This window comes from Moschus berezovskii, chromosome 21 (genome assembly GCF_049115385.1).
Source record: "Moschus berezovskii isolate FMDL1 chromosome 21, NW_MosBer_1.0, whole genome shotgun sequence".
NCBI lineage: Eukaryota > Metazoa > Chordata > Mammalia > Artiodactyla > Moschidae > Moschus > Moschus berezovskii.
Genome location: NC_142480.1, coordinates 9511685 through 9533974, shown reverse-complemented (window position 1 = coordinate 9533974; position 22290 = coordinate 9511685). Strand labels below are relative to the sequence as shown.

The window sequence follows — 22290 nt, the reverse complement described above, 5'->3', positions numbered from 1 at the left end:
ATGATCCATAACAGGTTCAGGTGGATTCTCTTTGCTTGTGCTCTCTCCACTGTTTAAAATCATGCCGTATTTTTGTTTGGATAATGACCTTATTATGCAGGGTTTTGTGTTTTGTTTTATCCTCCTCGCTGGAATTTCTCACTGTCTTTTTCCTTCTTGCTTTATCTGTGTTTATCATATCTTCATTTTTTCATACTCTACCTATTTTTTATACCACCTGCTCTCCCAGTTTTTTGTTTTTGCTTTTTGTCTTCTCAAGACCTTCTCTGTTGCTGAACCAAGCTGCTTCCTCTGCATCTCTGCTCCCTTGAGATCATCTGGGTTTCCCTTTATTGCTTTCCAAGGTTGGGGTCTCCTAAGAAAAGATACTTGGAAACTAAACTGTCTGAAAATGGCTGTATTTTATACTGAGGGCAGACTTCTAGTTAAAAATCATTTTCCTAAAGAATCTGGAAAGTTTTGGAGCTTTCTACCTTGCTGATGAGAAGTTTGACTCCAGATCCCCTGTAGATTTTCTGTTGTTGTTCACTCACTAAGTCGTCTCTGACTCTTGGCGACTCCGTCGACTGCAGTACACCAGGCTTCCCTGTCCTTTACTGTCATCTCCCAGAGCTTGCTCAAACTCACTGTTTCAATGATGCCATCTAATTATCTCATTCTCTGTCGTCCCCTTCTCCTCCTGACCTCAGTCTTCCCCAGCATCAGGGTCTTTTCCAGTGAGTCAGCTCTTCACATCAAGTGGACAAAGTGTTGGAGCTTCAGCTTCAGCATCAGTCCCTCCAGTGAATATTCAGGACTGAATATTCTTTAGGATTGACCAGTTTGATCTCCTTGCAGTTCAAGGGACTCTCAAGAGTCTTCTCCAACACCACAGTTCAAAAGCATCATTTCTTTGGCGCTCAGCCTTCTTTATGGTCCAACTCACACATCCGTACATGAACACTGGAGAACACATAGCTTTGACTAGATGGGCCTTTGTTGATAAAGTGATGTCTCTGTTCTTTAATATGCTATCTAGGTTTGTCATAGCTTTCCTTCCAAGGAGCAAGGGTCTTTTAATTTCATGGCTGCAGTCACTGTCCACAATAATTTTGGAGCCCAAGAAAATAAAATGTCACTGTTTCCATTTTTCCCCCATCTGTTTGCTGTGAAGTAAAGGACCGGTGTCCATGATGTTAGTTTTATGAATGCTGAATTTTAAGCTGGCTTTTCCCATCTCCTTGTTCAACCTCATCAAGAGTCTCTTTAGTTCCTCCTCACTTTCTGCCATTAGAGTGGTATCATGTGCATATCTGAGGTTTTTGATATTTCTCCTGGCAATCTTGATTCCAGCTTGGGCTTCATCCAGCCCAGCATTTCTGCATATGAGTTAAATAAGCAGGGTGACAGTATACAGCCGTGATGAACTCCTTTCCCAGTTTTGAACCAGTCTGTTGTTCCATATCTGGTTCTAACTGTTACTTCTTGACCTGCATACAGTTTCTCAGGAGACTGGTAAAATGTGAAAGTGAAAGTGTTAGTCACTCGGTCATGTTCGACTCTTTGTGACCTACGGACTGTGGCCCACCATCCTCCTCCGTCCATGGAATTCTCCAGGTAAGAATACTAGAGTGGGTTGCCATGCCCTCCTCCAGGGGATCTTCCCAACCCAGAAATTGAACTTGGGTCTCCTGCATTGCGGGCAGATTTTTTACCCTCTGAGCCACCAGTGAAGCCCCATCTCTTTAAGAATTTTCCACAGTTGATTGTGATCCACATGGTCAAAGGCTTTCGTGTAGTCTATTTCCTGCTTTTCTTTCCCAGCAGATTTTAGCAATTTTTCCTCACCCTTCGAATTTATACGTTACATGAGGATACTCTTCATTCATTCATTGCTCTGGACACTAAACGGACTCCTGTAAATTGAAGACTTCATCCCTTAGCTCTGGGAGATCCTAATATATTTGATTTTTTAACATATCTCTAATTTGTGTCCATTCTGCATTTCTGAACCCCTTGTTGGCTCTTAAACCTTCCAAAATGGATCAAGGTATTTCTACATTTTTTTTTCTCTTATTTTCTTATTTCTTTGACTTTCTGCTATTTATTCTAGATTTTGTTGATTTCATTTTCCAGTCCATCTTTTAAAATTACTTTTTGAAAACATCTTTGCTGAAATATTTTTAAATCCTAAGAGCTTTCCCTTATTATCTGACTGCTCCTTTTCCTGGTAGGAGATCTATTTCTGTTTCCTAACTATTATTATGCTGAGTGGTGGGATATGAATGAAAAATTATTTGCTTTAACCCATGAGTTATTTCTCTCCTCCAAGGTCAGTTGTTGTGTTTGCTTATCCAGATCTTTCTCTCGTGTTGCCCGTTTGCTCATGTGCCTGTTTATCTGGAGTTGAGAAAAATCTAGCAGCTGTTGTAAGTTTCTTCCCTGGCAGATAAGTGGTCAGACTCAGAAAATCTGAGGAAATGGCCAAGGTCACAGGAGGAGGAAGAGCACAGCTGGTGCACCCCAACCATGTGATTTCTGATCTGCTCTTCTCTGAAACTCTGTTTCTTGGTAGCTGAGTGCTTCTCTCTTTTCATATATGACTGAGGCCTCACCCCATGGAAAGGTCTGTAGCTTTTATGTCTGGATGCCCTGCCCTCTGACTCCCTCCTTCTTAGCAGTCCTGGGGCTCTGTCAATGTCAGTTATTATCTGCCGCCTCTGGCTGTGCTGATTGTACTTGTGGCTTTCAGACCACACAGACTGATTTAGGGTTTGGAAACACAGACCGCAAATTTAGGGCGTCCATCCCAGTGCTTTATAACGAGTAGGTCTTCAGTACCTGTTTTTCAAGAGACTTGATTGATTTTAGGCCCAGACTCATTCACTTTGCTGACTGTTGGAGCGCTGGCATTTTCTGCTAACCATAGGTTGTGGGAAAAGGGTGGCATCTGTGTGTCAATAAGCGGACAAGAGATTTGATCCTCAGAGCCCTGGAAACACCAGTTCTAAAGGAAACGCTGCAAATGCATCAGCTTTTCTGTAACTTTCCCCTTTTGCAATTCAACAGTTTTCTTTTCCCTTCTTAAAAGGGCAGAGAGGATGTTAGGGCAAACAGAAGGACTATAACAAATGACCCCGAAACGTACTGTCTCAGATACACTGGAAGTTTATTTCTCATGCATAAACGGTCCAGTGGGTGTGCCTGGTGGGTGGACAACTCTCCTCTAGGCGGCGGCGCAGGGACCCAACTTCCTCATCTGGGACTTCTCCATACTCTTAAGACCTTCTCGCCATTTGTCCCAGGCTGGAAGAATAACAAAGAGGGCAGCTCGACTGCTCCACCTCCCAAAGCCCTGGCACGCATCACTTCGCTCGCATCCGGTGGTAAGATCCCAGTCACGTGGCCACACTTCACTGCAAGACGGATGGGAAATGAAGCCTGGCTGTGTACCAGGGAAAAGAAGACCTTGGACTTGGTGAGACAGTCAGCAGTCCCCACCAGAGTGGGTGTTGTGAGCCATCCTGGGGATTAGCTGGAGCCCCACCCATCAAGTATTATTGTGTGCCCACAGCATGCCACGCCCTGTGCTAGGTGCTGGCCATCCAGAAAGAAGTAAGACGCATTTCTCATCCTACCAAGTGTAGCAGAAGAGGCCGAGGGTCATCAGAGTATCAGTGAGATGCAGCATGCCTCGTGCAGTACCGGGGAGAGCAATTGGCCCGGCTTCTCGGCAAAGGAGGAAGAGTTATTTCTGCTGGCAGATGCTGGTGGCGTCAACAGGTGCCTGGCTTTCTGATCCCAATCTACTCTCTCGTATATTTCCTGACTGAGGCTATTGAATAATGGGATGCAGGAGCTGGAAGCAGCCCCATAGATGGTCTGGTATCTTGTCCACCTCACTTAATTTAAAGATGGAAACAGCTAGACCTGCAAAGAGGGAGTGGCCAGCCTCAGTCACACAGCTGGACAGGGACATGTCCCACGCTTTGCACAGGTGTAGATGCTTGCTTTTTTTCTCGTTTTCTCTCATTTCCTTTATGACTGGGGTCAGATTTCCCATGCACTAGTCACTGCTGCCCCAGGAGGAGGTCTGCTTGAGTTCCTTTGAGTCCCGTGGTTTTGTCAGGGGACGTGCAGATCAGTCCCGGGCTGGTTACTTCTCCCAGACCCCCCATCCTTTCCCTAGGTGGGAGGCCTGCAGAATCTACTCCCAGGCTCCCTGCAACCCCTCCCTCTCAGGACAGGAGACCCTCTCATTGAGGAGGCCACGTGGGCACCCCAGTGTACCAGTGTACCAGCACCCCCTAGAAGGACTCCTAGGTACCCAGGGCTTTCTGCCTGCCTAGGGAAGAATTCAAAGGGGTTCATGACTCCAGATAAGGTGCAAAATTGGGAAAACGTGGAGTAAACATCAACCATGGGTACTTCAGTTCACTTACCCTCCTCTTCTCCTAGTGAGGGCTTTCTCCTTAGAATGTTCTGACTTGTGGAGAGGAAACAGTACAGTTACTTATAGGAAATTCACAGGAGCCGTTCAGCTTCGGAAGGTCCTCAGATCACAGGGGATCCAAGATGGAGGCACGTATCGGGAGCTTTTGGCTGTTCCTTGATGGTTTTTGTTTCCGCAAATGTGTGTGAAATCTTTCTGTAAGCATAGAACAGGGCTAATTACAAGGGGTGGGAGGGGGCAGTCTTTGCCCTCAGCATGAGTCTCAGCCTCCTGCACAGCAAGAGCTGAATGTTACTGGGTGAGGATGGCAGGATATGGCTGAGAACAGAGCCGGGGCCAGAGCTGCAGAAGGGAGAGTCCTGTTCCAGGGTCGCTGGGCCCCAGCGGGCTGAGCCCAGGGCAGCGGGGGAGTCTGCCATTTGGAGCCTTGGATTCCTTTTTATTTTCCCTTTTTTTTAAAATTGGAGTATTTGGGGGCATCCCAGGTGGCGCTAGCAGTAAAGAACCCGCTTTCTAATGCAGGAGACGTAAGAGATGGAGGTTGTATCTCTGGGTTGGGAAGATCCCCTGCAGTAGGGCATGACAACCCATTCCAGTATTCTTGCCTGGAGAATCCCATGGACAGAGGAGCCTGGTGGGCTACCGCCCATGGGGTCGCAGAGTTGGACATGACTGAAGCTATTTAACACGCAGGCATAGTTGATTTACAATGTTGTGTTAGTTTCTGGTGTATAGCAAAGTGATTCAGTTATACATACATATATTCTTTTTCATGTTCTATTCCATTGCGATTTATTACAGGATATTTAGTATAGTTCCCTGTGCCATACAGTAGGACCTTGTTGTTTATCTGTTTTATCAATAGTAGTTTGTATCTACTAAACTCAGACTCTGAATTTATCCCTCCCCCACCCTCTGTCCCCTTGGAGAGCTGTAAGTCTGTTGGATGAAGGTTGCAGACAGAGGCTGCCTTGTGTACTGGGCTGTGCTAGGCAGTGATTGGGTGGCCTGGACACAGTGCTCATCCATGTCAGCTGTTTGCGTGTAGGACATGGTGCTCACGGTCCCAGGCAGAGAATAGTCCCAGAAGGGCAAGTGGTGTTGGATTTCAGATTACCTGTCAGCATCTAACAAAAGGCAGTAAAAGAGGGGCAGTACTGCCTTTAGAAGCAGTGAACCCATCTGGCTCACATCCCTATTTTATGGACAGACAAACAATCTCGTAGTGGGAAGTTCTGGTCTGTTTTATGTGCAGACAGACAGGACTGAGGGCACACGGTTTACAAGTGCTTTTCTTAAATTCTTTTTTCTCTCTTTTTCGGCCTTCTTTAGCTTTTTAAGAGTGTGTTTTCCCCCAGCCTTTTATCTTCAGCGATCATTTATTGATTCTCTCTTTTATTTTCTAACATAACATTTGAGACGGGTAGGAAGCGATTCAAGGAAGAGTTCCAGAAGTCATCTGCTTAGCAGAGAAAGGAGCACAAGCTATCTGTCGTCTGGCTGTTGGAAAAACTTTCTGATGAGAGCGATTGCTCGTGGGAGGTGGTGATTCCTGCAGCCCTGAGTTGCTGCAGCAGAAATCTGGGCACCCCTGGGGGAAAGATATTAGAAAGGGGTTGAGCGACCGGGGGTGGTCAGATGGGAAGACCCTTGATGTTCTCGTCTCCTCTGCCCCATGTGAATCACAGCCAGGGAATCCTGCTCATGCATTCAGACTTCTTTCTGCAGATGTTGCCTGAGCATCTTCTGGGCACCAGCCCCCATGTGGATGGTATTGGTGTTGGAGATGTCAAGGGAGCCAATGTGCTTGGGTTCAGGAAACAGGAATTCTGCCAATATAGATACTTCCTTGATGGTCCAGTGGTTAAGAATCTGTCTTGCAATTCAGGGGATGCAGGTTCGATCCCTGGTCAGGGAATTAAGATCCCACATGCCCCAGAGCCACTAAACCTGCATGCTGCAACTAGAGACTCTGCACTGCAACAAAAGATCCCACATAATGCAACGAAGATCCCACATGCTGCGACTAAGATTTGCCATGGCCAAATAAATAATTTAAAAAAGAAAGAAGGTATGCAAATACAGACTGTAGGAGTTAATCTGATAGATTTGGGCTCACGACAGTGTAATCCTGCTGTGGATCCTGACAGCAGTGGATCCTGCTGTCATGGACAAATCGTTATCCCCAGTTAGCCACAACTGTATCATCTGGAAAATGGGCACATGTGCATTTGTTTAAAGCAACTTATGGAGTCTCTTCAGTTCACTTGACTTTGTTCTTGGCACTGGGGCTTCGCTGGAGGACAAGACTGCCTTCATGTGGCTAATCTTCCAAGTGGGGAAGAGGAGGAAGAATAAAAATAATGTGCTTTCAGGTCATGATCAGTACCTTGAGGAAAATAAGGTAGATATGTGAATGAAGGGTGAAGAGGTAGGACCTTTACAGATGGGGTAGCCAGGAAGAGCTCTTTGATGGCAGATTATCTGAGCAAGACTGGAATACTGTAGGAGCAAGTCAGCACAAAAGTTTGGTCAAGGTGTCTGATAGAGGAAACGTCAAGTGCAAAGGGTCTGGGGTGGTATTTGCCAAAAGGGTTGAGGGTGCAGTTGGTTCAGGAAAGACTGAGAAGGAGCATAGGAAGAATTTGGACAGGTAGGCAGGAGCTATATTATACGTGTTTCGGGGAGGATGAGCCCTGATAGCAAAATCCATTAAAAATTTTTTTTCTCCATTAGTTTTATACACATATTGGATCAAAATTGTAACCCTTACTTTTCTCTGCATGTCAGTAGCAGCTTCTTCAGAAAAGCTATCATTCAGACGGATGTTATTTCCAGCCAGGACACAAACACCCTTGGAAAATCCATATGCAGAGATGGGATTTTGGTATCTCAGTCGATGGTAAAACCCACCCAGCTGTCTGGTCGTGTCGAGAAAAAATTCACATTAAAATGCAAATGCTCCTGAGAAAGTGAAATGTTGATGGGTACAACCCTCCAAAGAAAAATATTCATGAAATATGGGCTGTTGATCCACAGCTAGCTGGCTGAGCTGTTTGCTCAGCAAGACCTGAGTGCTAAGAAATCTCAATTACAGGCACTGTGTTGTGTCCTCCGGAAACCCCGGGACCTCTCCCAGGGGCATTGAGAAAGGGGGACACACAAGTGCTGGGTAATCAGGAGATGGGGTGAGGAACTCACTTCTTTAAAGCCACAGTCCCCGACCGTTTTGGCACCAGGGACCAGTTTATCGTGGAAGAGAATCTTTCTATGGACTGTGGGGTGGGGGCGTGGTGGTTTCTGGATGATTCATTACATTTATGGTGCACTTTATTTCTATCATCATCACATCAGGCATGAGATCCCAAAGGTTTGGGGACCTGCTTTAAAGGACTTTTTGGCCACATCCTTTTCATATGCTAGTTAAGCTTTTCAGCCTGGACTAGGATGAAGGGCAAAGAATAGAGACTTTTGCTTCCATGTCCCCTGCAGGAGGAAGGGCCCACATTCCTTCACAGTCACTTCAGCTGCTTTTGTTCCTCATCCAATCAAGATTTTCACGTTGAGTTTCCTTAAAAGGATTGACCTTTCCCTTGTGTGACTTTTTGGGGAGATTAAGGAACATACATTTTCTCAATTGTTGTTTGGTTGCTAAGTCATGTCTGACTCTGCGACCCCATGAACTGCAGCACACCAGGCTTCCTTGTCCTTCACTATCTCCCGGAGTTTGCTTGTCCCACAAGTTGGTGATGCCATCAACCATCTCATACTCCGTTGTCCCCTTCTCCTCTTGCCCTCAATCTTTCCCAGCATCAAGGTCTTTTCCAGTGAGTCGGCTGTTCACATTAGGTGGCCAAAGTATTGGAGCTTCAGCTTCAGCATCAGCCCTTCCAATGAATATTCAGGGTTGATTTCCTTTAGGACTGACTGGTTTGATCTCCTTTGCTGTCTAAAGTTATTCTCAAGAGTCTTCTCTGGCACCACAATTCGAAAGCATCAGTTCTTCAGTACTCAGCCTTCTTTATGGTCCAGTTCTCACATCCATACATGACTACTGGAAAAACTGTACCTTTGATTATATGGACCTTTGTTGGCACAGAGATGCCCTGCCTTCTAGTTTGCTGTCTAGATTTGTCATAGCTTTTCTTCCAAGGATCAGGGATATCCTTTATTTGCAACCTTCACCCACAAAGTGTGGTGGTGGGGAGAGAGGGAGAGAGGTGTGCTGGGCACCAAGGTGAGTTCTCGTTAATCCGGACAACACTTGGCAGGTAGGTGTTCTCATCATATTTTGTACACCGGGAAAACTGAGGCTCAGAGATGAATGGAGGAAGGGAGGTTTGTGGCCCTTTGCCAGGAAGCAATAGAACAGTGTACCTGGGACCGTAGGCTTAAAGCCAGATGTGTGTCCGGGTCTCTTGACACCTCCCAGCTGTGGGACCTGCTTTGGGATGTCCCTTCCTCTCACTGGCCTAACTTTGCTGCTTGATATGTTATGAGGGTTAAAATGGTCCCTGGATGTGAAGTGCCCAGAACACTGCCTGTCTCCTAGGAAGGGTTCCATCACCCCATGCTCCACACTGACTGCCTTCAGTGTGGTCAAGTTCCCTTGGCCAGCAGGAAGTGAGCGATGATGGCTTAGCCAAGTGGGACTGTCCAGGTGAGGGGCAGCCAGACTAGACACCCTGAGTCCCTGCTGGGTCTCTGGATCTATTTGAACTCAGATCCATGGATTTCAGAATGAAGCCCCCCACACATACCCAGTGACACACAGTGGACACAGATCTCAGATATAGCCAGCTTGGTCACCCAGTTCTTATCCGACTCCCTGGGGAATTATGACACCCACTTTACAAATGAGAAAACTGATGTTCATGATCTTTGCTATTCTCCCAGAAGACTCTGTCTGCCTGTTTAACTGTCAAATTCTGCTGTAATCACTTCCTGTTACTTGAAGAAGACAAGCTCTTTCTCCTGGAGGGTTGCAAACAAAAGCCTCTTTCAGCCAGTGTTATCTCTTGCTGCGTTGCCATCATTGTTGTTCAGTCACTAAGTCGTGTCTGACTCTTCGTGACCTCATGCAGCACGCCAGGCCTCCCTGACCCTCACCATCTCCCAGAGTTCGCCCAAGTTCATATCCGTTGAATTGGTGATGCCATCCAACCATGTCATCGTCTGCACAACCAGCCAGAACTTAGTGGCTTGAGACAGAAGTTGTTATTATCTCTTAAGGCTCTGTGGGTGGACTGGGCTTGATGGAGTGGTTCCCGCGTGAGGACTCCTGCATTCGAGTCGTGTAGTTTGAAGGTTCATCTGCTCAGACATTTGGTACCTGGGTGGGGCGGTTGGCACAGCCAGGGTTTTCGGCCTCTCTTTCCTCATTCCTCTCCACGGGCCAGGATTGGGCTTCTCTGCAGCAGGCAATCCAAGGGATGTTGACCTTCTTTCGAGGCATCTGGCTTCCCCCAGAGTGCAGTGTTCCAGAGGGTAGGAAGTGGAAGCCGCCAATGTCTTAAGGCTGGGCCCAGAAACTGGCACAGGGTCACTGCCAGTTATGTGCTGTCACCCCAGGGAGGGGGCACGGATCCGGCCTCTCCGGGGTAGAGTGTGTCAGAGGCTTTGTGGTTATCTGTGACCCACTGCAGCTGGGGAAGAGGGTTTTGGCAGATGCTGTGGGCTGTAGATGTGTTTGACGGCTCACTTCCATGTAATGTGGGTTCTGCTAGTTCCCTGAGAATAGATCTGGGGTCTTGCCTGATACACCTGGAGATACGCTGCTCTGCCTGAGTGGTTGGCCGGGACCTGCATCTTTGGGGAGCTGGGAAAGGTGGTCTGGTAGACAGACTGAGGCCGGCAAGCAGTTGGCACTGGGGGTCTGTGGGACACTGGGCAGTGGGGTACATGCCACAAGATGGGCAGGGCTGAGGGGCAGGCGGGCACAGGCCGGACTTGGGAAGGTGGCAGCCTGACCCCTCCGGCCTCAGGAGCAGAGCACCAGCTGCAAGTCAGCTTCTGGAGCAAAGCACTCTTTTCTTGGAGGATGAGGACAGACCCGAAAGCAGCAGCCCAGGCCCGGGGTCACCGAGCAGGCTTCTCAGACAGGAACTAGGAGCTGCGCTCAGGCAGAGGCCTCGTTCAAAGCATAGCACAGGTGCGTGCTGGCCAGGCCTCATTGTCAGTCCGGAAATGCAGATTCTCAAGTGACCGGAACCCAGGGCCCTGAGACTCAGCCCCTGAGAGGCGGAGGCCTTGAGTCCAGGGTGCTCCTGAGAAGCAGGGCGCGGGGTGGGTAGGGTGTCTGCAGGGGAGTTGGGGAGCTGAGGGGCAACCCAGTCTGGGATCTCTGCAGAGACTGATTGTGGACCCCTGAGGACCCCAGCCCTGGCTGAGGACGTTCAAATGTGCCACAGGTTCCCTTCAGTTCTGGAGCTCCTTTCACCAAGGATTAGTGCCCTTCCCAACCCCCACAGAGCGACTGACACTTTAGCAGGGCTTCCCAGGTGGCTCAGTGGTAAAGAATCTGCAGTGCAGGAGATGCAGGAGACACGGGTTTGATCCCTGGGTCGGGAAGATCCCCTGGAGACAGAAAAGGCAACCCACTCCAGTATTCTTGCCTGGGAAATCCCATGGACAGAGGAGCCTGGCAGGCTACAGTCCACGGGGTCGGAAAAGAGCCGGACACAACTGAGCATGCCCACACACATGCCACAGACAGTTCTGTAGGGCCCGGCAAAGGCCTGGTGAGCTGGCTGAAGCAGTTGTGAAGTAATCAAATGATGATGCTAAACATTACCTCTTAAAAAACTAATTTAGACTTACAGTAGCGGAAATAGCACAGAGTTCTCCTCCCCCAGCTTCCCCTCAAGTTCACGTCTTGCATGGTCAGCATGCAGTGAGCAAACCCAGGCAGAGAGCATCGTGCACAGCTACTAACTAAACCTCAGACCTTCCTCTGATGTCAGCAGGTTTCCCACGAAGGTTCTTTCCTGTTCCGGTGTCCCACCCAGGATCCCACACCCCTTAGTGGTCCTGGCTCCCTTGTCCCCTCCAGCCTGTAACAGTTACTCTGTCTTTCCTGGCGTTTCGTGATCTTGGCCCTTTTGCGGAACACTGATCAGTTATTTTGTAGAATGACCCTCGGTTTGGGTTTGTGTGATGTTCTGTCTGGTTTGGACCGAGGGGGTCCACTTTGGGCAGGGGTCCCACAGAGGCAACGCTGTGTCCTGCTCGCTGTCTCCTATCAGATGTTCATAGTGTCCGGGTCTCATCACTGGTCATGTTGACCTTGGTCACTTGTTTAAGGTGCTGTCTGCCAGGCTTCTCCACTGTCAAGTTCCTATCTTTCTTTTCAAATTAATAGATGTCCGAGGGGAGGTACTTTACCCAGGAGACTAAGCAAATGCTATTTCTCCTTAAATTTTCATCCATTAATTTTAGCATCCATCAAGGGGTCTTTTCTGCAACAGTTATTACTATAATATTTGCCTAATGATAATTTTCTATTTCCTTCTTTATTTTTGCTTTTATTACTTGGAATTCTACTGTAAGAAAGAACCGTCCTTTCTCCCCCATTTATTTGTTTATGTGGTTATTTATAGCTATATAGACCCCTGGATATTTACTTTATTCTGTAAGTTATTCTATGATAACTGTGGTGCTGGAGAAAACTCTTGAGAGTCCCTTGGACTGCAAGGAGATCCAACCAGTCCATTCTAAAGGAGATCAATCCTGGGTGTTCATTGGAAGGACTGATGCTAAAGCTGAAACTCCAATACTTTGGCCACCTCGTGTGACGAGTTGACTCTGGAAAAGAGTCTGATGCTGGGAGGGATTGAGGGTGGGAAGAGAAGGGGATGACAGAAATGAGATGGCTGGATGGCATCACCGACTCGATGGACATGAGTTTGAGTGAACTCCGGGAGTTGGTGATGGACAGGGAGGCCTGGCGTGCTGTGATTCATGGGGTCGCAAGGAGTCAGACACGACTGAGCGACTGAACTGAAATGAAATGAACTGAACTGATAAGCTATGATGTGTTACTGTGGCTATATATTTTATTGCTTATGTTGTTCCAGCTTTGACCTCATACTGGGAACACCTTCAGTTTTGCACTTGTGTTTTTGACCAGACCCACTCATTTTTTTGGTGAGCATTTCTTTATTTTTTTCAAGTCCTAAGATGTTCAAAGTTATCTTGTATTTTCCTTTCCCAAATCCGGCGGCAAGCCACTTCTCCAAGGGCCCTGGTTCCTTTCATTGGATATTGGCTGTGCTCATTGCTCCTGAAGTGTCACTGCGTTCAGACCCTCCCAGGGACACAGCTGGGAATTACATGGCGACGCACTCACACATGGATATATCCTCGTCTGTATTTCTGTATCCACCTACCTGTATGTCTCTTAAAAACCATAAGTCTGTCCTGATAGCTCTAATTCCAGCCCAACAGCACAAGGTTTGTTTAACCTTCTCTCCTTTCCTTATTTGCAATTCCTTTCGCCAGCAGGGAGAAGCCCAGTTCTCATGATCTCAGATACATTTGTTTAACTCCAGTGTAGAGTAGTTTCAGGATTGCTGACCCACATCCCTATTAGAAACGCGTTTGCTAAGTGATGGCAGCACTTGTCTCCTGCCCTCAGTGCCACTGTCCACATTCAGACATGGTTTCCCAAAGTCAGTGAAGCTAATGCTTTTCTTTCCCACCCTCTTCAGTGTGGTTACGATATTTATTTATAGTGATGTGGTCCTTTTGTTAGCGCTGACACTCTATTTTGAGTGCCTCTCACATCTTGTTTGTTTTTAGTTGCTTTTTTGTGTGCATATGAAGGTCATAGGAAACATCACAGTGCTCCTCCGTCCGATCTGGACCAACTCGGAGACATGTCAGTCGCTCTTCATCCCTGCCAGTCTGATCTCACCCTCGACTTCTCTCGGCCCCTTTCTTACCTCCTCTAGTAGTCCATCCCTTTCGTTTCTAGTTTAGCCTTCCTGTATCTCCTGTGTACTGATGAGCAGGTTGTATATCTTAGAGCCTCATTCTTGGATGAATTGTAGCATTCCACTCTCACTCTCTGCTTTTCTAATTAACCGTATGTCCTGGAATGGTCCCCAAATTAGTTCGTATCTCTCTTTTGCCTTCCTCCTTTACGGCTGCATAGCACTCCACCATGTGGCTCTGCCAGAGTTCCTTCAGCTCCCCTCCTGTGTCTGAGTGTTCAGGTTGCTTCTCACATCTTTGCATTTTCCAGTGATGTTGCATTGAATAAACCGCACGGATATTTTTGCAGTGCTGGGCATTATCTTCAGAGCCCTGTCCGAGGACTGAGCTTGCCAGCTTGGCAGATAAATGCACATGCGGTTCTATTGGGTGTTGCCAGCTTTCCCTCCAGTAAGCTTTACCCTCCACTGTTGGAAAATATTTGTTTCTTGAAAGTCAAGGTTTGTGTCCATCTTGAATTGATTACAGATGAGGACTTGGAGACAGAGGATAATGTATTTAAGGTGATACAGCTCATTGGGGGCCAAACTGGAACTCAGATACAGCTCCCCAGAGTCCCCACCTGTTTCCCTACTTCCTGCTTCTCCTGAGAATTGGGAGTGGGTTCTCCTGGCAGGTGTGGTCCGTGGCCCAGAGGGAGAAGCAGGCAAGCAGATGTGGTCTGGCTGGTGGGGTTGGTGTCTTGTTTCCACTGCTGAGGTTAAGCATTCTTGACCCGGAGCTACCTGATGATCTCAGGGAAGTCTATGCTGATATATTTCATTCTTGCCAAAACTAAAAAGTGTACTCTCATCTGAGCAAGAGAAAGACTGATTAATTTACCCTTAAGGGTTAGTACAGGGAGCTTTTTTTTCTGTTTATATCAGTATTTAAACTTTTCTTACCCTCCGCATAGTAAACTAAGCCTCCTTTCGTCAGACGTCAAGGTGGGAAAGAAAGCAAGTCCATCTGCCAACGACGGCCCCCATAGCTTATTATCTGGACCCACACTCTCCTTGATCACATGGGTGAGCTGAGTGCAGAGAGATTTGCCCAGGCTCTTCCCCGGGTTAGGAGCAGGTAGGAGGCTGCTCCCAGTCTGTCCATCGCTCACTCTGAGTGCAAATGGTGTCACTGTTTGTAGATGGCAGACGAGAGAAGAAGGATGCCCTGGGCTTCCCCAGGCTCCCTTGAGTCCATCTTTTCATTCAGTCATTCGCTTGCTATTTCAGTACACTGAGCACCGTTAGAACTCCAGGCCAGGTGGGGGAAGGCTGGGACACAGAGATGAACCAGGCTCAGGAGCTCACAGTTGAGTCAGGAAGGACCCAGATAAAGGGGTGGTTACAGAATAGGACTGGAGGTGCTCAAAACGCAGTGGGCCTCCCGACATCAAGAAGGGATCCTTGGAGAGAGGCTGCTGAATCTGAATGGATGAATGGCAGTTGTCCAAGCTGGGAAGAGAGTGGGCAGATGCGCACTGAGGTTAGGGAACACGGTGGGAGTTAAGGGAGGGGGCTGTAGGACCAGAGTGAGAGGCATGAGAGGGAGGCAGGGGGTGGGCCGTACTCTGGCCGCTGGGTTCGATCCTGACTCAGTTTTTGAGTTCTTTGTTTTATTCACTGCCATATCCCTAGTGCCTAGGGCAGTGCCAGGCATGTTGTAGGTGTTCAGTAACTGTTTTGAGTCTCAATTCCGTGTCTCTTAAAGGGGACAAGCACTTCTTTTTGCTGCTGCTGTATCCCAGTACTCTCAAATAGGACCTGGCACATAGAAGGTGCTCAGTGAATATTTTTCAAGTGGCTGAAAGGCTGGATGACAATATAGCGTTTGGCCCATACCTTTACTTACTGATTAGCAGCTACGATTGTTATCTTCTTGGGTAGCTAGAGAAGTAGTTACTGGTCACGTCATGATGGGTCTCGTGCAAAGCTAGATCCAGCAATATCTTGTCAGTTAGTAAAAGACAATGATAATGATGATGTAATAGAGGAGAACCTTTGTATTTTATTATAAGTTAATCACTAAAGGGATGATGCCCATAAGCTTACATTATACATAATGGCCCATCTCTGGGAACCCTATCTCCCAGGTAATGAGCATTAAGCTAAAAATACCTTTGTTTAGCTCACAGGAAACCTCCTGGCCAGGCCCACCTGTGAATAACTGCAGGAAGGAAGAAACTAGCACATCCCTTCTGGAGGCTGACCAGAACCAAGAAATGTTTGGCTTTACTTTCTCCCCTCTTGGTGTAAAAGAAGCCCAAATTCTAACTCGGGCAAGATGGTTCTTTGGGACATGAGTCCACCATCTTCTCAGTCTGCCAGCTTTCCAAATAAAGTAGCTATTCCTTGTCCCAACAACTTGTCTCTGATGAGCAATACAAACTTGGACTCAGTAATGATAATAATAACAATTGTAAACCTTTGCTAAAGCTGAAACTCTAATCCTTTGGCCACCTTATGCGACGAGTTGACTCAATGGAAAAGACTCTGATGCTGGGAAGGATTGGGGGCGGGAGGAGAAGGGGACAACAGAGAATGAGATGGCTGGATGGCATCACCGACTTGATGGACATGAGTTTGAGTGAACTCCGGGAGTTGGTGATGGACAGGGAGGCCTGGTGTGCTGTGATTCATGGTGTCGCAGAGAGTCGGACATGACTGAGTGACTGAACTGAACTGAACTGAAACCTTTGATGAGCAGGTTAAATGCTTTACAAATGTTCTTTCTTCGATGGCTTTTTGGAACCCCCGGGGGTAAATTCACAGTTTTTCCTCTGGAGAACTCTTGCCCAGCTTCTGCAGAGGACCTGACCTGGATGCTGGGTGTCTGTCCCTTGGACAGTGCTTCCCGACTGATTTCCTGAGACAGAGCTAGAGGCCACCTGGTCCGAACATTTCATCTTGGAGCGCGAGTTCCCATTTTTTATTTACTGGGGTCTGATTTTAGGAGCTAAATGGGTTTTTCAAATTTTTTCACTAAGTTTCTCATGTGTGTTCCTGCTCGTGCTCAGTCACGTCTTGACTCTTTGTGACCCTTTGGACTGCAGCCTGCCTGGCTCCTCTGTCCATGGGATTCTCCAGGCAAGAATACTGGAGTGGGTTGCAATACCCTCCTTCAAGGGATCTTTCTGACCCAGGGATCAAACCTGCATCTCCTGTGTCTCCTGCGTTGCAGGCGGACTCTTTACCACTGAGCCACTGGGGAAGCCCATCTCATGTATAAATGGTGTATATGTATGGTTGAGACAATAATATGTACTTATTGCATGTGCTCATTGCATGTACTTATTGCATAGTCTGTGGAATAAATTCCAAAGCTCTTTGCGTGGTTTACAAGAGCCCCTGTACTGGCCTCTTCTTCCCCCTGAGAGTTCAGCTCTCCCCAGACTCACCGGGATACTTCATCGCCCAGACTCACTGCATGCAGCCTTTCACACATTCACCTTTTCTTTGCACCTGCCAATCTCCTAACGCCTAGTTTTCTCCTACGATGGGCTGAACTAGTCCTTCTAGCCATTCAGGTCTCAGCTTAGCTTCCTCCCACCTTCCTGGGAGAATTCCCTGCATGCCTCTCAGGTGAGTGGGGACTCCCCCATTGTGTGTTCCCCAGTGCCATAGTGATGTTTATGTCTCCCCCTCCTGGGTCACAAGATGCCCAAGGGACCTGGTTTTCTATTGGCAGATGCTCTGTGGATGCTCGGAGGATACTGATGGGAATCCTGGTCCATGGGTTCCCCAGGGGATGCTGTGTTTTAAGTGACCACTGAGGTCTGTTCTCTAGGGAGATGTCAGTGGTTCTTTAATGCTCTGGCATCATCCACTGGATTTGTCATCCAGTGTTTCTGAATGTCCAGGCAAAAGCTCATCCTTATTAAATAGGATGGAATGAAACTTCCTCCCCCAGCAATATCAAAATGTCCTTGAGATGGAGAAACACTGGGAATTACAGTTGAGCCAGAGCCACTCCTGGGAAGATGGTCAGCGAGTCCTGGAAAGAATTTGAATGAAAGTCTCTCCCCTTTTTGTCTTGAATGAGTGGTACCTCTCCACATGTCTGGGAGCACAGATTTAGTCCCAAGACTGGCAGTATTTTGAAAAACGAATTTCTGCTAGAATTAAAGGGTACCGAAGCCAGCTCCATGTGGCCTGAGTATCTCTGGTGGAACAAAAACACTGTCAGAACTTTTAACATTTGGCATTCCCACACGCTGCCACACCCCTTTTCCAGCTCAAATTCTAGCCCCCTCCCCACTTCCTTCCCTCAGCAGAGAGATATGGTCACAGAGAAGGCTGCCTACCTTGTCCTTTTCACTGGTATAGTGAATTTTGTAAGGCTCTTAGAAAGACAGAAGCACTTGGAGTCTTCATGGTTTTATTTATACATATATGTGTTTTGAATATGAGGGAATATAAACAACGTGTGTTCAGTTGCTCTGTCGTGTCTGACTCTTTGTGACCCCGTGGACCGCAGCACTCCAAGCTTTCCTGTCCTTCGCTATCTCCTGGAGTTTGCTCAGATTCATGTCCGTTGAGTCCATGATGCTATCCAACCATCGCATCCTCTGCTGCCCTCTTCTCCTTTTGCCTTCAATCTTTCCCAGCATCAGGGTCTTTTCCAGTGAGTCAGCTCTTCACATCTAAAATAACATAATCAACTACATGACAGAAAATTTCAAAATATTTTCCCCCCAGGCATTTTTCTCCTGTTCTAGTGAGGCTTTAAAACTATTATTTGAAATCCTAAGTAGGACTGAATTGCAATATCTTGTGGGGTTTTTTTTCCCCCAATCTCATAGCTGGGGCATCTGCCTTTAGGCCACTTGGTCTTTTGATCCTCATTTTAAACTGCTGTGCAATGTTTCATAATCCTGTGAGGTTTTTATTTTTCATTTCCTGTTTGCTGTTGATTGCCAAGTGGCAACTGAAGGAAGATCTGTGACTTACTAAACAGCTCTGAAAAATTGGGTGTAGAGAAGGGGACCCTGCAAGTGAATTGAGGGGCCTGGGGCACCAGGACCCAATGTGGGTCCCTAGGACTGCATCTCTCAGCCATGTCTTCCTCTGGCAAGGTCACTGGCTGGGTAGACCTAGAAGTCTTAGCTGGACTTCACAGCATCTTACAAAAAAGACAGAACTATGCATAGAAGGAGAAAGCAAACAATAGAAGTCAGATGACTTGTGATGCTACGAACACGTTAGCATTACCCTGGAAATCCGGTCCAAAATTGGGGCATGAATCATCCAGACAACAGCGTGTAGGGTGTGCACGTCCAGTTTGTGGATGGTCTGAAGATGGAGGAGAAGGACTGGATAGGTAGAAGGGGTCCTCCGGAAGCTGAGATGGCCTCACGGGGTGGCTCCATGGGCAAAAGTCAGCCTGCTGAAATGTAACAGAATACTCAGTCCTGTCTTTGACTTCCAAACACTCACTTCCCTCGGACAGGAAGAGGTCCACATGGCTCTGTAGCATGACGCTCCATAGCATGGTGTGCTGACCCCAAAGCCAGTGTAGTTCTGGGCAGCATTAGTGGGTGTGCTGCCCCAGAAGGGTGGAGGGGCTAGCCCGGCCCCACCAGGCTGGGAACACCTTTCCTGGAGTACTCTTTCCCTTGTAAATGCTGTGATTTTGGGATGGGTCTTTCCAGCAGCAGGATCGTGATTAGGCAGGACTGCACGAACCAGTCAGAGGTGGGTGGTGTTTAGCTGGAGGAAAGGAGGCTCATGGGGCCACGAGAACAAGTCCCAGTCACCATCCACGTCATCATCATTTAATCTCAGAAGTTGCCAGTCCTTGAAACAGACAATTCACAGCCATTCTATTTAGTCCTACAGGCTGAGTATTAACCTGCAATCTGAGTATTAACCTGCACCTTACAGATTAGGAAACTGAGTCTGAGAGAGGTGAAGCTGCTTGCCCAACTCACACAGCTGGTAAACCACAGGGCCGAGATAGGATGTCAGATGCGTTTGAGGGCAGCGTTGTCATTTCTTCCCACTGAATATCACTTTCTCAAAACCTGAGGTATTGTTGCCTTGCACAATCACCTTGGTCTTTTCATTTTTTTAAATTTGTATTGGGATATAGTCAATTAACAATGCTGTGATAGTTTTGGGAGAAGGCAATGGCAAGCCACTCCAGTACTCTTGCCTAGAAAATCCCATGGACGGAGGAGCCTGATAGGCTGCAGTCCATGGGGTCGCACAGAGTCGGAGACGACTGAAGTGACTTAGCAGTGATAGTTTCAGGTGACCAGCAAGGGAACTCAGCCATACATATGCATATATCCATCCTCCCCAGACTCCCCTCCCATCCAGGCTGCCACATAACGTTGAGCAGAGTTCCGTAACATCACCTTGGTCTTTGCAGAGGGTGGCCCCTCCCTGGTTACAGGGCACAGGGCTCCTCCTGGAATTTACACATACATATTTACATAACACTCAATACTTCTAGTCTTTAGAACCCTTTGGATCTTTATTTTTAAGTTGTTTTAATGAATTATAAATTTATTTATAATTTCATTACTAAGTATTCATTTGAAATCATTACTCTTTAATTAATTGTATTAATTATTGGATGGATATCAAAAGTCTATTTAGAAAATGTAAGGTGTAAAGAACAAGCATCCATGTACCCACCTCCCCACGTAAGCAATATTACCAGTATTTCAGGGATCCCCATTCCCATCCACTCCCCCTCTCTACTTGGTAGTCATCACTCCCCTGGCCTTTTGGTTTATTATTCTCTTGCTTTTCTTTGTAATTTTATCCGTGATAGATCAGCTGGTAAAGAATCTGCCTGCAATGTGGGAGACCTGGGTTTGATCCCTGGGTTGTGGTCAGCTGGTAAAGAATCTGCCTGCAATGTGGGAGACCGGGTTTGATCCCTGGGTTGGGAAGATCCCTTGGAGAAGGGAAAGGCTGCCCACTCCGGTATTCTGGCCTGGAGAACTCCATGGACTGTATAGTCCACGGGGTCGCAGGGGACACGACTCAGTGACTTTCCCTCACTCACTCTTGTCTCTAAACAACTTGTTCCATTTCCCCTGTTTCTGGACTTCATAGCGATGGAGATATCCTTGATGTGGTCTTCGGCGGCTTACATTTTAAATCTGCGTTGCAGTAGCGATTTCTTCTTGCAGGCTGCAGCGTGTCCCTCCTTTTCTCGCTTGTAGAACGTATGACAGGCCACTGCGGACGGACATTTGTGTTGTTCCCAACAGGTTGCTGACACTGACGGTGCCCTCTGTCAAGATTCGTGGCTGCTCTGGGACACTGGTGCAGGTGTTCCCAGGCATGTGCCCACAGGTGGGATGGTGGGTCACCAGGCTCTGAGTATATCCATCTTTAGAAGATGACAGCACCCTACCTTACAAAGTGACGGTGACCAAGTTGTACTTCTGCGTGTGCTCAGTCGCTCAGTCATGTCTGACTCTCTGCAGCCCCGTGGACGGAGCCCACCAGGCTCCTCTGTCCGTGAAATTCTCCAGGCAGGAATACTGGAATGGGTTGCTGTTTCCTTCTCCAGGGGATATTCCCGGCTCAGCGATCGAACCCGTGTCTCTTGCGCCTGCTGCATTGACAGGAGGATCTTTAGCACTGAGCCCTCTGGAAAGCCCCAGCACTCGCGAAGCTGGTGAACAAGCCTCCCTGTTTCTTTACAGCCTTTGTCAGTACTGAATGGTTTTCTCTGATTTTTTTTTACCTCTTGTCTATCATGGCTGTTGGGTAGTAACTCACTGTATTTTATTATTTATTTTTCTCATTGTATTTTAATTTGTGTTTCTCTGATTACTGAGGTTTAGCTTCTCGATGGTTACTTACACTTTTGAGAATGCCTGAACGTGGTTTTTGCCCAGTTTTCTACTGGGAGTTTTATCATTTTCTTACTGGCATGACACTAACATGATAAGTATGATATACAGTGTATATAGTATGTATATGATAGACACATACACATATGTGTGTGTATATGTATATCCCAGATTATGGCTTAACTTTATGACATTTTTTATAAACAGAGGTATTAAATTTAATATTTTTGAATTTATTACTATTTTTCTTTATAGTTTGAACTGTTATGTCTCAATAAGGTATCCTCTGCCTCAAGGCCATAAAGGTATTCACTTACATTGTCTTATACAAGTTCTTAAGTTTTCCTTTGCACAGTTGTCTGTGATACACCTGGAACTGGTGGAATTTGGTTGATTTTTTTCTGTATGGTTACCCAATTATTCCAGCACTGTTTATCCAGAAGCCCATTCTCCCCAGTGATGGGCAGTGTCCACGTATGTATAGCTCTGTTTCTGTTCTTTTGACTTATTTTTCTCAGGGTTAACTCCTAAAGCTGTATAATAATTCATGATGTCTTATAAGGCAAGTTCCCCTTCCTTATTTTTCTTTAATAATTTGGCTGTTCTTATCTCTCTGCACTTTGGTACACATTTTAGACTCAGCCTGCTAGGTAGCCCCGAAGGGCCTGTAAGAATTTTGACTGCAGTAGTTCTGTATATGGATCCCCTTAGGAAGAACTCATGTTTTCTAGATGTTGGCTCTCACACTCCTTGAAGATGGTGTGTCCTCCTTCTTATGTAGGTGAGACTTTATGTCTGTAAACTTTTCTAATTTTCTTTATGAAGATTTTTGCATGTTTTTATTAGATTTATTTCTAGGTAATTTATATTTCCACTACTGTTGCAAATGCTCTCTTTTTGAGATAAACCTCTTTATTGAGATAAAATCCACAAACCACCGCATTCACCTCTTCAAAGTGTACAATTCAGAGTTGTGAAACCATCACCAAAATCTAAGTCTAGAACATTTTTATCATGACCCAAAAAACGCCTTTCTGCTTAGCAGCTAACTCTCACTCCCCTCTCCCCA

General features: G+C 46.9%; 1 protein-coding gene across 2 annotated transcripts in view; it reads left to right on the top strand.

Moving 5' to 3' along the window:
- The window catches only part of TUNAR (transmembrane neural differentiation associated intracellular calcium regulator), a 53595-nt gene that overhangs the window by 21972 nt on the left and 9333 nt on the right, over positions 1–22290 (top strand). The window contains exon 1 of one of the 2 annotated variants that reach the window (XM_088829770.1): positions 3276–3762. The exons of the other annotated variant lie outside the window; for it this stretch is intronic. The gene's annotated coding sequence lies outside the window, so the exon portion shown is untranslated. Of the gene's footprint in view, positions 1–3275; positions 3763–22290 lie in introns of those variants that run through there. 2 annotated transcript variants of the gene reach the window in all.